Here is a 12,409-nt window from a genome sequence, read left to right on the forward strand (position 1 = left end):
ACAGCATAAACTTCATGAATCCAATTTTCATTAAAAATGAGTTGGAATCAATTTGGGGTTCCAAAAGCCAAGTTATAGCCCGCCGAAGTTCGGCCCAAAACTAAAGTTTTGTAAACTTACCAAAACCTCTTTTTCATTCAAACATTTCCCATGATTCTAACTCGACCTCCTACACTTACAAGCACCAAAATAACCTTCTCTCTCAACACAACAACCACCATAAAATCAATCTCTACCCCAACAATAAACATATATATGCAAGCCCATCCTCCAACAATAATTATATATATACAAGCCAAGTTCCACAATCAAACCATAACTTACAAATCACATAATTATATCCTCAAGTCAATAATTAACAATTTACCAATCCTTCAACTAATCAACACCATACTAATCCATATGTAACAACAAGATACTAATCCACAATATGCACTTACGTTCCAACTTATCCTATGGTCATCTAGCTTAAGTTTTAACGGAACATTATTTATTAAATGCAAGAAACCTAAATTATACCTTGGCCGATTTCCTCGTAGTAATCAAGGCAACTTATTTAAAACAAACACAACCCCTCCAATTTAATACACAACCTAATACACATTTATAACACATATATGCCCAATTTAATACTCAAAGCTCAAATTCAGTGAAATTAAAATGGAATTATGGTTTCCTCACCTTACCCAAGCTTCACATAAGTAAGAGTGAACATTTTTCTCAAGCTAATTGGATCCTAAAATATCATAAATTAAAGAAATTCAACATCTCTTCCAATTATTCAAAAATTGGGGGAAAAGAGTGGCTGGAAGTGATTAATGATTTACCAATTAAATTGTTCTGATAGAAGTGTAGAGCTTGACGCGATGATCCCGTGGTCGCAAACGGTGCGGCAATCGAAGCTCGGATCGGAGAGTTGCGGTAATTTGAATTCATTGTAAGGGGTTTCGTACCCTTCTCTTCTCCCCTCTCATTCAACGCTGCTTCTGCTGTTCTTAATGAAGGAGATGAGCTTTAGGCTCATTTAAATGCTGAACCGGTTGGGCCCACAGGCCCGGTTTGGGCCCGGTTCAACCGGTTCGGCCCGTTCAATCTAATTTTAGACCTTTTTTTCAAAATTAGTGTCAAAATTCTCATTTTGATGAGCTCTATCCTAATTTAATATAATATTCGCATTTATAATTTTCTTTATTAAAAGCTAATTTATTGACTAATTATCTACTAATTTAACAAGGTTTGCACATGCCATGTTATTTGAAAGTAAAACTAAGTAAAGAAAGAAATTGTTACCAACGGTTGGATTGCCTCCCAACAAGCGCTCTTTTAATGTCATTATCTTGACATGTGGTTCTTGAATTTCTTCGTCTTCTTCCAATTGGTTAATAGAAATGGCTTCAAGGGAGAAGAGGAGAAAATTGATGCCCCCTGTTTTGATTGCCTCCTAACAAGCTTTCTTTTATTATTGGCTTAATTCACTTTTCTTGTTGGGGTAGGGGTAGGATTGCTTTTTGTTGACCTTTTCTTCTTCATGGATATTGTCCTCCGTTCTTTGGTCACAATCTTCTTTTCAGTGCTTTCTTTGGTTGCCTTCACTTTTTTTATTTCAAGACTTGGATGTTGTGTGATGGTTGGAGTGTCCTCTTTATCAAGAACTTGTTGGATTGATGGTTCAATGAAATCATCTATCATGGAAATTATGAAGAGTTCGTCCCACTTAGTCATCCTCTATACATTGAGAAAATTCAAATAGGCATAATTGAATTCAATCCACAAATCCTAGCCAACTCACTAATTAACTTAGTGAAAGACTAGTGTTAGTGGAAACCAAATCAACTAACAATCCTAAATTACCAATCAATATTTGACATCAATGACACAAGGTCACCTAAGTCCTCAATCCCAAGCCAAGAGTGTGAAAAACTACACTAAAACTAAAAGAGGCATTTTTATCAAACACTTGGTATGCATAAAAGGAAAAACATAGTAAATTGCATGAATAATAAAATCTAAGCTACCAATTGCAAAAAAATAATAACAATAACTAAAACAAGCATAAAAAATATAAAATATCAAATTGCATAAAAGAGATTAAAATTAACAAGGGTTCATGAACATAAAAGTGAAAAATTAGAGAAATAAACAAGTAAAACTAAAAGAATTGAGATACTAGAACAATAAAAAGTAAAGAAAACCAAGCCAAAACAAGAATCAAAACCTAAATCTAAGAGAAATTTAGACTAAAAATCCTAAATTCTAGAGAGAAGAGGGAGCTTCTCTCTCTAAAAAACTATCCTAAAACATGCTTCTAAGCTATCCTAATTGCTCCCCCTTCATCTTTCTTGAATTTGGCTTCAAATAATTTAGAAATGAGTTAGATTGGGATTGGGAAAGCCTGAAATTGCAACCCACGTGTTGCATTAAATGAAATCACGTGCCAGCAGTCGTATGTACGCATGAGGCATACGTACGCATGGTTGCACGAATTTTCAAAACGTGCGTACGCACGGGCTTGTGTGTACGCACAACTTCACATTCATGCATATGCATGAGGCATGCGTATGCTGATGCACGAAAACTTGTCTCTCAACAAATTTTCCTTCGGCAAGGATACCGAATTTGTTGTCAAGTAAAAACTCACAATAGAGTGAGGTCGAATCCCACAGGGATTGATTGGTCAAGCAACTTTAGTTGGAAGAGTATGCTAGTTGAGCTAAACAGAGTGTAGTTTGAGAATTGCAGAAAATTAAATGATGGAAAAGTAAATAGCAGAAATTAAAGTGTAGAATCTTAAATGGAGATTTGGGGTAATGAGCATGAAAATAAATGAGAGAAAATAAAGGGAATAGGTAAGATCAGAAATGGAGAATTCATTGGGCTCAGGAGATGTTGTATTCTCCAAATCAAGTTCATTTTCATCTCTTCCTCAATCAATGCATCTATTGATCTCCTTGGCAATCTTAGGTGATTAGATTCCAATTCCTTGTTAATCCAATCTCTCTAAGCTTGAACAATTGCCCAATTCCTTGATTTAATTGCTCATGGGAAGAGATGAAGTATGGTCACTGATTATACCACATGTATTTCCAAATCAAAGTGTTGGGAGGATTACATGTCACTATATCCGCCCAGACCCAAATTTGGTCCAACATGAGAAAGCATTTCTAGCATGATCTCCTCATCCCTTTTCCAAGGCTCAGAGGAGATCCAATTATGGAGAGTTTCTTTTCCAAGACAACTAACCAATTGAATTAAGATCAAAAGCTTTCTAGTAAATCAAAAGAGAGGAAAGAATAATAGAATGAAAACTATAATTGATCCATCAAATTACAACAGAGCTCTTTAACCCAATGAAAGGGGTTTAGTTGTTCATAGCTCTAGAAATGGAAAATGGCAGAAAATAATACATCCCAGCTAAAAGTGCAGAAAAGTAAATATACAAGGAGTAGTTCTCTAAAGTGCCAAGTTCCTCTATAGTTCAAAACTACTCCTATATATACTACTCATCTTGATCTTCTAGTGATTCTTCAAGTCTTGGATGTGGGCTTTGGATCTTGAGTTGAAGAAGTTCCAATCTTTAGTGGGCCCAGCTTGCAGAGAGTATGAATTAGGCATAGGCGTTAGTGAAGTTAACGTTATGTGACATTGTGGGTTCGAGAACGTCAGTGGCAATCACAATTTTCACTAACGTTCCAACCCCATATAGCCTACGTTAACTCCAACGTTAGTGGCACTAACGTGACCACTAACGTTGCCTTGTAAATCTTCGCTAGCATTATTGGGACTCACCTTTCCCAATAACGTTGGCTTATAACCCTTTGTCCCTACGTTAGAGTTCACGTTAGTGTAACTAACGTGGCTCTTAACGTGGTTATGCCTCACCTTTGTCACTAACGCTGAAAGTGCCCCTACTCTCCACGTCAGAGCTCACATTAACTAAGTTAACGTGGCCACTAACGTGGTAGTAATGCCATCTTCTAACGTTAGTGACAAAGGTGAGTGTCACTAACATTGGCTCATCAATCTCAACTCTTCGTTAACTTTCACGTTAGTGATCTTAACGTGACCACTAACGTGGGCAATGCTAGTTGATCCAACGTTAGTGACAAAGGTGAGTGTCACTAACATTGGCATTGTTCCTCTCTTCCACGTTAGAGTTCACGTTAACTAAGTTAATGTGACTCTTAATGTGGCTCATTGCCAATTCTTGGAACGTTAGTGGTTCTCACATTTACCACTAACATTGGAGCTTTCTTTTGTCTCCACGTTAACTACCACGTTAACTTAGTTAACGTGGCAATTAACGTGGGCTTATGATGGCTTCTTGATGCATGAAAACTTGTCTCTCAACAAATTTCCCTTCGGCAAGTATACCGAATTGTCGTGAAGTAAAACTCACAATAGAGTGAGGTCGAATCCCATAGGCATTGATTGGTCAAGGAATTTTAGTTAGAAGACTATGCTAGTTGAGCTAAACAGAATTTGGATTGAGATGCAGAAATTTAAATGACTAGAAAGTAAATAACAGAAATTAAAGTGCATAATCTTAAATGGGGATTTGGGGAAATGAGCATGAAATTAAATGGCAGAAAGTAAAGAGAATGGGTAAGATTAGAAATGGGGAAATTATTGGGTTCAGGAGATGTTGCATTTTGCGGATCAAGTTCATTCTAGTCTCTTCCTCAATCAATGCATTCATTGATCTCCTTGGCAATCTTAAGTGATTGGATCCCAATTCCTTGGCAATCCAATCTCTCTAAGCTTGAACAATTACCCAATTCCTTGATTTAATTGCTCATGGAAAGAGATGAAGTGTGGTCACTAATTATACCACATGTATTTCCAAATCAAAGTGTTGGGAGGATTACATGTCACTATATCTGCCCAGACCCCAATTTGGTCCAACATGAGAAAGCATTTCTAGCATGATCTCCTCATCCCTTTTCCAAGGCTCAAAGGAGATCCAATTATGGAGAGTTTATTTTCCAAGACAACTAACCAATTGAATTAAGATCAAAAGCTTTCTAGTAAGATCAAGAGAAAAGAAAGAAGAAGAAGAATGAAAACTATAATTGATCCATCAAATTACAACAGAGCTCCCTAACCCAATGAAAGGGGTTTTGTTATTCATAGCTCTAGAAATGGAAAATGGCAGAAAAGAAGAATCCATGCTAAAAGTGCAGAAAAGTAAATCTATATAGAGTAGTTCCCAAAAGTGCCAAGCTTCTCTATAGTTCAAAACTACTCCTATATATACTACTCCTCTTGATCTTCTAGTGAGTTCTTCAAGTCTTGGATGTGGGCTTTGGATCTTGAGTTGAAGCAGTTCTCATCTTGAGTGGGCCCAACTTGCAGAGAAATATAAATTAGGCTTGGGTATTTAGTAAGATTTTAATGTTGAGTGCCATTATGGGTTCGAGAACGTTAGTGGCATTCACTTTTTCCACTAACGTTCCACCCTCATACATCCACGTTAAATCCAACGTTAGTGGTCTTAACGTGACCACTAACGTTGCTTTCTCAAATTTTTGCCAACGTTATTGGGACTCACTTTTCCCAATAACGTTGGCTTGTACCCCTTCGCAAACGTTAATGGGAATCACTTTTCCTATTAACGTTGCTTAGTGCCCCTTTGTTCCTACGTTAGAGTCCACGTTAGTATAGCTAACGTGACTCTTAACGTAGGTGTGATCCACCTTCGAGAGCGTTAGTGACACTCACCTTTGTCACTAACGCTCCAAATGCCACATTCTCTACGTTGGAACTCACGTTAACTAAGTTAACATGGCTCTTAACGTAGTAGTGATGCCATCTTCCAACGTTAGTGACAAAAGTGAGTGTCACTAACGTTGGCTCTTTGATCTCAACTCCACGTTAACTTTCACGTTAATAGTCTTAACATGAAAGTTAACGTAGGCAATACTAGTTGGTCCAACGTTAGTGACAAAAGTGAGTGTCACTAATGTTGGCTTTTGTTTTCCTCTTCTACATTAGAGTTCACATTAACTAAGTTAACATGACTCTTAACGTGGACCATTGCCAAGTTCTCCAACGTTAGTGGTGTTCACGTTTTCTCTTAACGTTGGAGTTTCTTTTTCTTCTATGTTAACTACCACGTTAACTTAGTTAACGTGGCAAGTAACGTGAGCTTTGGATGGCTTCGCAGGCGTTATTGGTGATCACTTTTCTCATTAACGTTGCAAGCTTTACCATTCCACGTTAGTGTTCACGTTAACTAGGTTAACGTGAATACTAACGTGGTTCTTCCTTGCTTCCTTTGCCCTGAAAACAAGCAATTAAAGTACATCAAAGTTCTAGTCAAAGTCATGGGATTATGCATCATCAATTTATCATGCAATTCTAGCAAAATACTCATGAAATTATGCAAAGTTCACAAAAGTTGCTTGAATCAAGGTGTAAGTGTAATTTCATCCAAAACTTGTCTTATTCACTAAGAAAATGCATGAAATTACCCTAAAACAATAAAGAAAAGGTCAGTGAAACTGGCCTAGATGGCCTGGCATCACAACACCAAACTTAAAGCTTGTTTGTCCCTAAGCAAGTACTGAAGCATAAGAAGAATGGAATGAAATAACAAGAAGATAAAATAGAAGTAGCATTCCTGGTTTATGGGGTTTCATGCATAGCAACTTAGGTTCTTTCCCTTTAGGTTTCAAGCCTTTATCAAAACCTTAGTCACTTTCTTCATTGCACTCTTTGAGACTTCTTTCTTATTGATCTTTCCTTCTTTTTCAAAGTTTATTTTTCTTTTTGCTAAGTGCTTTGTAAGAGGGCGACTCTTTATGATAAGCTTTCAGCCAACACTCCCAAACCAGTTGGTTTTAAGGTGCTAGGTGTTAAGACACCCCTAAGGACTTACTCCCTCAAGTCTCTTTCCTTCATACATACACACCACAGGCATATGGTTTGTTATTTTTCCTTTCTTGAGACCTTGGTGTCCAGCACCTCTTTGGGTTACTAAATGTTTTGTAACAAAGGTTACTCTTGATAGTGGACTTTCAACTGATAATCCCGGATTAGTTAATCCAAGTTACCAAGTGATAATACACCCCTAAGAGCCTATTCATCCAAGTATATCCTTTGTACATAGACACCACAAACACATGCCTCAATTTTGAAACCCTTGATGCCTAGCATTGTTTCTTATTGTGTCTCTTTCTTTTTCACTTTTATTGTTCTTTCTCTTTTCTTATTGGGATCTTATTGTTTAGCTAGTCTTCAAAGGGTGTGTCTCAAACAAAGGACTTAGGATAGATAGTTTCTTTCTTTCCTTCTTTGGTGAACCAACTTAGCTTACTAATCAACCTAACACAAACATTCAGAATGTACTTCACAAAATATTCCACTCTTGTTCTTTTCATGACATTTTCTTTTTTATTAACTTAAAGAGACAAGCATACAAGTAAGAAAGGTGAAAGTGAACACTTAAGACATTAAGCTAGCACACTTAGCCTAAGCAATAAAACTTAAATGCATAATTGAAAGTCCTAAACTACCATAGAAGCATGATCTATTTCATACATGATTTTCCTTATTTAAAGCTTTGAAAAAGCTAAACTAAGAAGGAACTTCACCACCTTTCACTTATTGGTATGCTCATGTTCTTCTGCTCCTTTGGGATTCTCCTTGATTACTTGAGTCTCCATTCCCCTTGCGCTTCCCCATCAGCTTTTTCCAAAAACCGGCATCCTCCATCTTCTTTTTCAATGCTTCCTTTTGCTATTTCACCTTTCCCTCTTCTTGTTCTGTTAAGTTCTTGCGAACTTCCTCATAACTTGGGATGTCGGGGTGCAAGTGATGCATATGCTCAGTCATATAGTTTAACCTTGCCTGAGTGTTGACGCTGAATTCTTCTCGATGCAGTTGCCTTCCTTCATTGAGTACACAGAATTCGTTGAATGCTTTCATCTGAGTCATCTAGTGTTGATTGAGTTCTTGGAGGCGTTTATCTTGGCTTTCTTGCCTTTCAGACACTTGACTGATGGCTTGAGTGAGCTGAGAGTAATGCTCTTGTTGCTGCTCCATTAGCTGTTTCTGCCATTCCCTTTGTTGATTCATCCAATTTGTTAGAATTTCCTCTTGACGATCCATTCTCTGAGATTGAAATTGCAACTGTTGTTCTTGTCCTTCCATGTAAATTCTTGATAAATCGTCAATGGCTCCTCGGATGTGACCCAAATTGATGTTGGTTGGGTCATAATACCCTTCTTAATGATGTTCTGTTGGTTGGGTTTCTTCTTGGATAGGTTCTTCCTCTTGTGCTTCTTCTGATGTCCTCTTTCTTAGATGGGGTCTTTTTTGCTGTTGAGCTGGAGTCACATGGGTTATGCGTTGGAGTGTAAGTGATCTCCCAAGACCTACCCAAGTTGGATTGCTATCTTCAAAGACTACCTTGGCTTTCATGCATAATCTAAGGATGGTGCTGGGGTACCAAAGTCTAGCACCCGAATCTTTCTTCTCGGCTGATTCTTGGATTCCTTCAGCTATAATTTCATGCACATTGATGCTTCCACCCTTTATTAAACAATGTACCATGGTAGCTCAAGCAATATTGACCTCAGAATTGTTTGCGGCTGGAAGGATAGATCATCACAAGCTCAAACCATCCCTTGGCTTCTGGGATGAGGTCTCCTTTCCTGATGAACCGGGGCCTCATATCCGAATACCTTTCCTAGTCAGATCCCACAATGCATATGTCACCTACAATTTCTTCCAATTCATCATTGTCGAGGCCATTGTTCATTCTTTCTTGGTACCCGAGCTCAACAAATTATGGTGATTTCAAATGAAGAGTTCTACTTATAGCATTTGGATTGAAATCTACCTCTGTTCCTCTTACATAGCTTTTGAAGGTGGGGGTTATATTCTTGTCTTCTCTAACCACATTTGCATAAAATTCCCTGACGAGAGTTGCATTTACCCTTGCTTCCGGGTTAGTGAGCTTTTGCCAACCCCTTTTCTCAATCTTCTCCCAAATTTGTGGACATTCATCTTCATTGAACTGGAATGTTAATTCGGGCAGTATCTTCTTGTCCTTTATTCTTTCAAACTCGAGCTCATGGAAGGCTGTTTTGAATCTCCCGGCGTCGAAGGAAGGTTACTGCATTGGTTCTTTTCCTCTTCGCCTCTTGAAACTTGATGATGTCATGAGTGAGAATTGAATTGCAAAGATAGTAAAGATTAGGGGTTTGAAGATAGAGTTCGGTTGGGTTGAGGCAGAATGTGTCTTGGAGAAATGTGTTTTGAGAGAAGGAAGAGAAGTGGGTTGGATGAATATTTGAGAGGGGCTAGATTGGTGAGGGTTCTTAATATAGGCTGGTGGTGATAGTTGAATGGTGTTGATCAATGGCACGGCCTTGATAGTGAACGATTGGGGTTTGGTGCAAGGTGAGCACAAGGATCATCATATTTATGAACTGATTTCTTCGGTTTTCAAGATGACCCTTTCTCATCCTTTCATGACAACATTTTCCAAGGGGATCTCCTTGAAGACAAGTGTATAACCCCCTTGACTAAAATGGCCGAACCTCCTTCCATTAGTTGTTCCATCAATCTACTTCAATCCCCTTCTTTTTCATTTCCTATATATGACAAAAAGGAATACAGAAAGTTAATTGAAATTTTGGTGGGAAGATTTAAAATATGAATTAGCTATCGGGAAAAAAAATAATTTTTTTTTTTGTATGATCTTCATGAAGACAAGACAACTGACTCCCTTAATGCTCATATATGCACATTAGCGACACCAAACTTAGTTTGTGATCATGTGGTGTTCAAGGATTTACATCAAGATTCTCAGCCCAAATTGACATAATTTGTGTTCATGCCATCTTGATGTACCTTGAACACCAAACTTGTTGTTCACTATATGTTGCATATACGAATTTTCTGAAATGTTTGTAAAGTTGTTTTGAAATTCATGCTCTTACTTTATTACTAACACTAAAGAACTTAGAAGAAGAGATAAGAATCATGGGTTGCCTCCCATAAAGCGCTTCTTTAACGTCATTAGCTTGACGGTTGACCCTTGTCAAGGTGGTTGGTGGTGCTTGAAATCCGCCCCTCTTGCAGTGTGTTTGCCTCCAGTGGATTTGTTGAGAAGTTCATCTCCTGGGGAGAAATCTTCTGTAGGTATCTTCTTGTTTTTTCATCTTCTAGGTACTTTCTTCCTTGTTTCCATTGATGTTGTCTTGTTTTCTATAGACTCTTTCTCTAAGGATTCCTTGTTGCTAGCTTTGCATGATTCTGGTGGGCTTAACTCCCCTTGGGTTACCTTGAAATTAGGTTCTTCTTGAATATATGGCTTGCCAACCAATGGGATTGCTAGTTGTGTTGTTTGTACTTCATTGCTTGTTTCTTGCATCAGTGCTTCATTCTGCTCTTCTCTTGATTCCTTGTTCTCTTGACTTGCTTCTTGTAAGAGGTTGAAGACATTGAAATTGAGCTGCTCGTCATGTATTCTCAACACTAACTCTCCTTTCTCTATATCTATGAGTGCTCTGGCTGTGGCTAGGAATGGTCTTCCCAGAATGATGGGGTAAATAGGATTCTCATCCATTTCCAGAACAACAAAATCTGTGGGAAGATAGTAGCTCCCAACCTTCACCAGCACATTTTCAACCACTCCTATTGCTTGTTTTTGGGTTTTGTCAGCCAATCTAATAATTATATCAGTAGGAGTTAGTTCATTGATTCGGAGCTTCTTCATGAGGGAGAGAGGCATTAAATTGATGCTTGCTCCCAAGTCACAAAGCCCTTTGTCAATTATTGTTTCTCCTATGGCACAAGGAATGTGGAAACTCCCTGGATCCTCCTTCTTTGTGGGTGGCCCTGGTTGAATGAGAGCGCTGCAATCCCTGTTCATCTTTATGGTTTGTCCACCCTTCAATGGACTTTTTCTGGCTAGTAGCTCCTTTATATACTTGATGTAGAAAGGCATTTGCTGGAGAGCTTTAATAAATGGTATATTTACATCAAGAGATGCAAACATATCAAGGAACCTTAAGTACATTCTCCCTACTACACCACCTTTTAGCCTGTGAGGAAAAGGTGCATATAGGTTCAATACCTCCTTCTTCTTCAGCTCTTCCTTGGATGTAGGTTGAGTTGTATAGCTTCCTTCCTCCTGGCTTTCCTTTTGATTATTTTGGAGGTGTTCTACTCCATTCATACTCCCCTTATCACTTGTGGTTATCATTTTGCATTCTTCCCATCTCACTTTCTATGTTTCACCTCTTGGATTCTTCTCTGTATCACTAGGGAATCCATCAGTGGGTTTGAGAATTTGTTGAGATAGATACCCTACTTGGGACTCCAATCTCTTGATGTTTTCTCCTTGGTTCTTGATATTGGCTCGCACTTCTTCCTTAAACACTTTGTTGTCTTAGACTTCTCTGCATAAGTTTTCAAGTAGAGCCTCAATCTTAGAGAGCCTATCATCTGTTAATGATGGTGGGTTGAGATTAGGTGGTTGAGAAGGTTGGTTAGATGGATGTTGGTAATATCTCTGTGAGGTACTTTGATGAGTTGCATTGTTGTTGGAATTGAGGTTGTGGCGTCTCTGGTCTTGCCCTTGGTCTTGTTGGTTTCCCCATCCAAAGTTGGGGTGATTTCTCCATCCAGAGTTGTAAGTTTTGGAGTATGGATCATGGACTTGTCTAGGTGAATTTCCAACATAATTAGCTTGCTCCCAGTCACATTATTCTCCTATGTTTACTCCTTCTTGAGCTGATGATGAAGTGATGGCTACTGCAACTTGGTTTTCCTCCACCTTCTTAGTAAGATCAGCTAGCTTCTTGGTTATCATCTTGTTTTGAGATAACAATGCATCCATGTGGTTCAGCTCCATTACTCCTCTGGTGTTACTTCTTTTGGAGGCATAGAAGTAGTCATTTTCAGCAACTATTTTAATGACATCTATGGCTTCTTCAACAGTTTTCTTCTTGTTTAGAGAGCCTCCTGATGAATGATCCACAGCCTTCTTTGACTCATAGGAAAGCCCTTCATAGAAGATGTGAAGTTGAACCCACTCATTAAACATCTTTGGTGGGCATCTTCTTGTTAGGTCTTTGAATCTCTCCCATGCTTCATAAAGTGTCTCACCATCTTGTTGTCTAAAAGTTTGCACCTCAGTTCTTAGCCTATTGATCCTTTAAGGAGGATAAAATCTTGCCAAAAACTTGTTCACCACTTCTTCCCAATTAGTTAAGCTCTCCTTTGGGAAGGATTCAAGCCATTTGGATGCCTTGTCCCTGAGTGAAAAAGGGAACAAGAGCAACCTATAGACATCTGGATGGACTCCATTAGACTTCACAGCGTCACAAATCCTCAGGAAAGTGGTTAAATGTTGATTAGGATCTTCTTGAGCACCTCCTCCAAATGAGCAATTATT

General features: G+C 38.4%; 1 non-coding gene across 1 annotated transcript; it reads left to right on the forward strand.

The window, feature by feature from the left end:
* Positions 1–12,052: 12,052 nt before the first annotated feature.
* On the forward strand, positions 12,053–12,160 carry LOC112793777 (small nucleolar RNA R71). Its single transcript, XR_003198472.1, has one exon. It is a non-coding gene; the product is annotated as a small nucleolar RNA R71 (small nucleolar RNA).
* Positions 12,161–12,409: the final 249 nt, after the last annotated feature.

Source organism: Arachis hypogaea, chromosome 3 (genome assembly GCF_003086295.3).
Source record: "Arachis hypogaea cultivar Tifrunner chromosome 3, arahy.Tifrunner.gnm2.J5K5, whole genome shotgun sequence".
Lineage (NCBI taxonomy): Eukaryota > Viridiplantae > Streptophyta > Magnoliopsida > Fabales > Fabaceae > Arachis > Arachis hypogaea.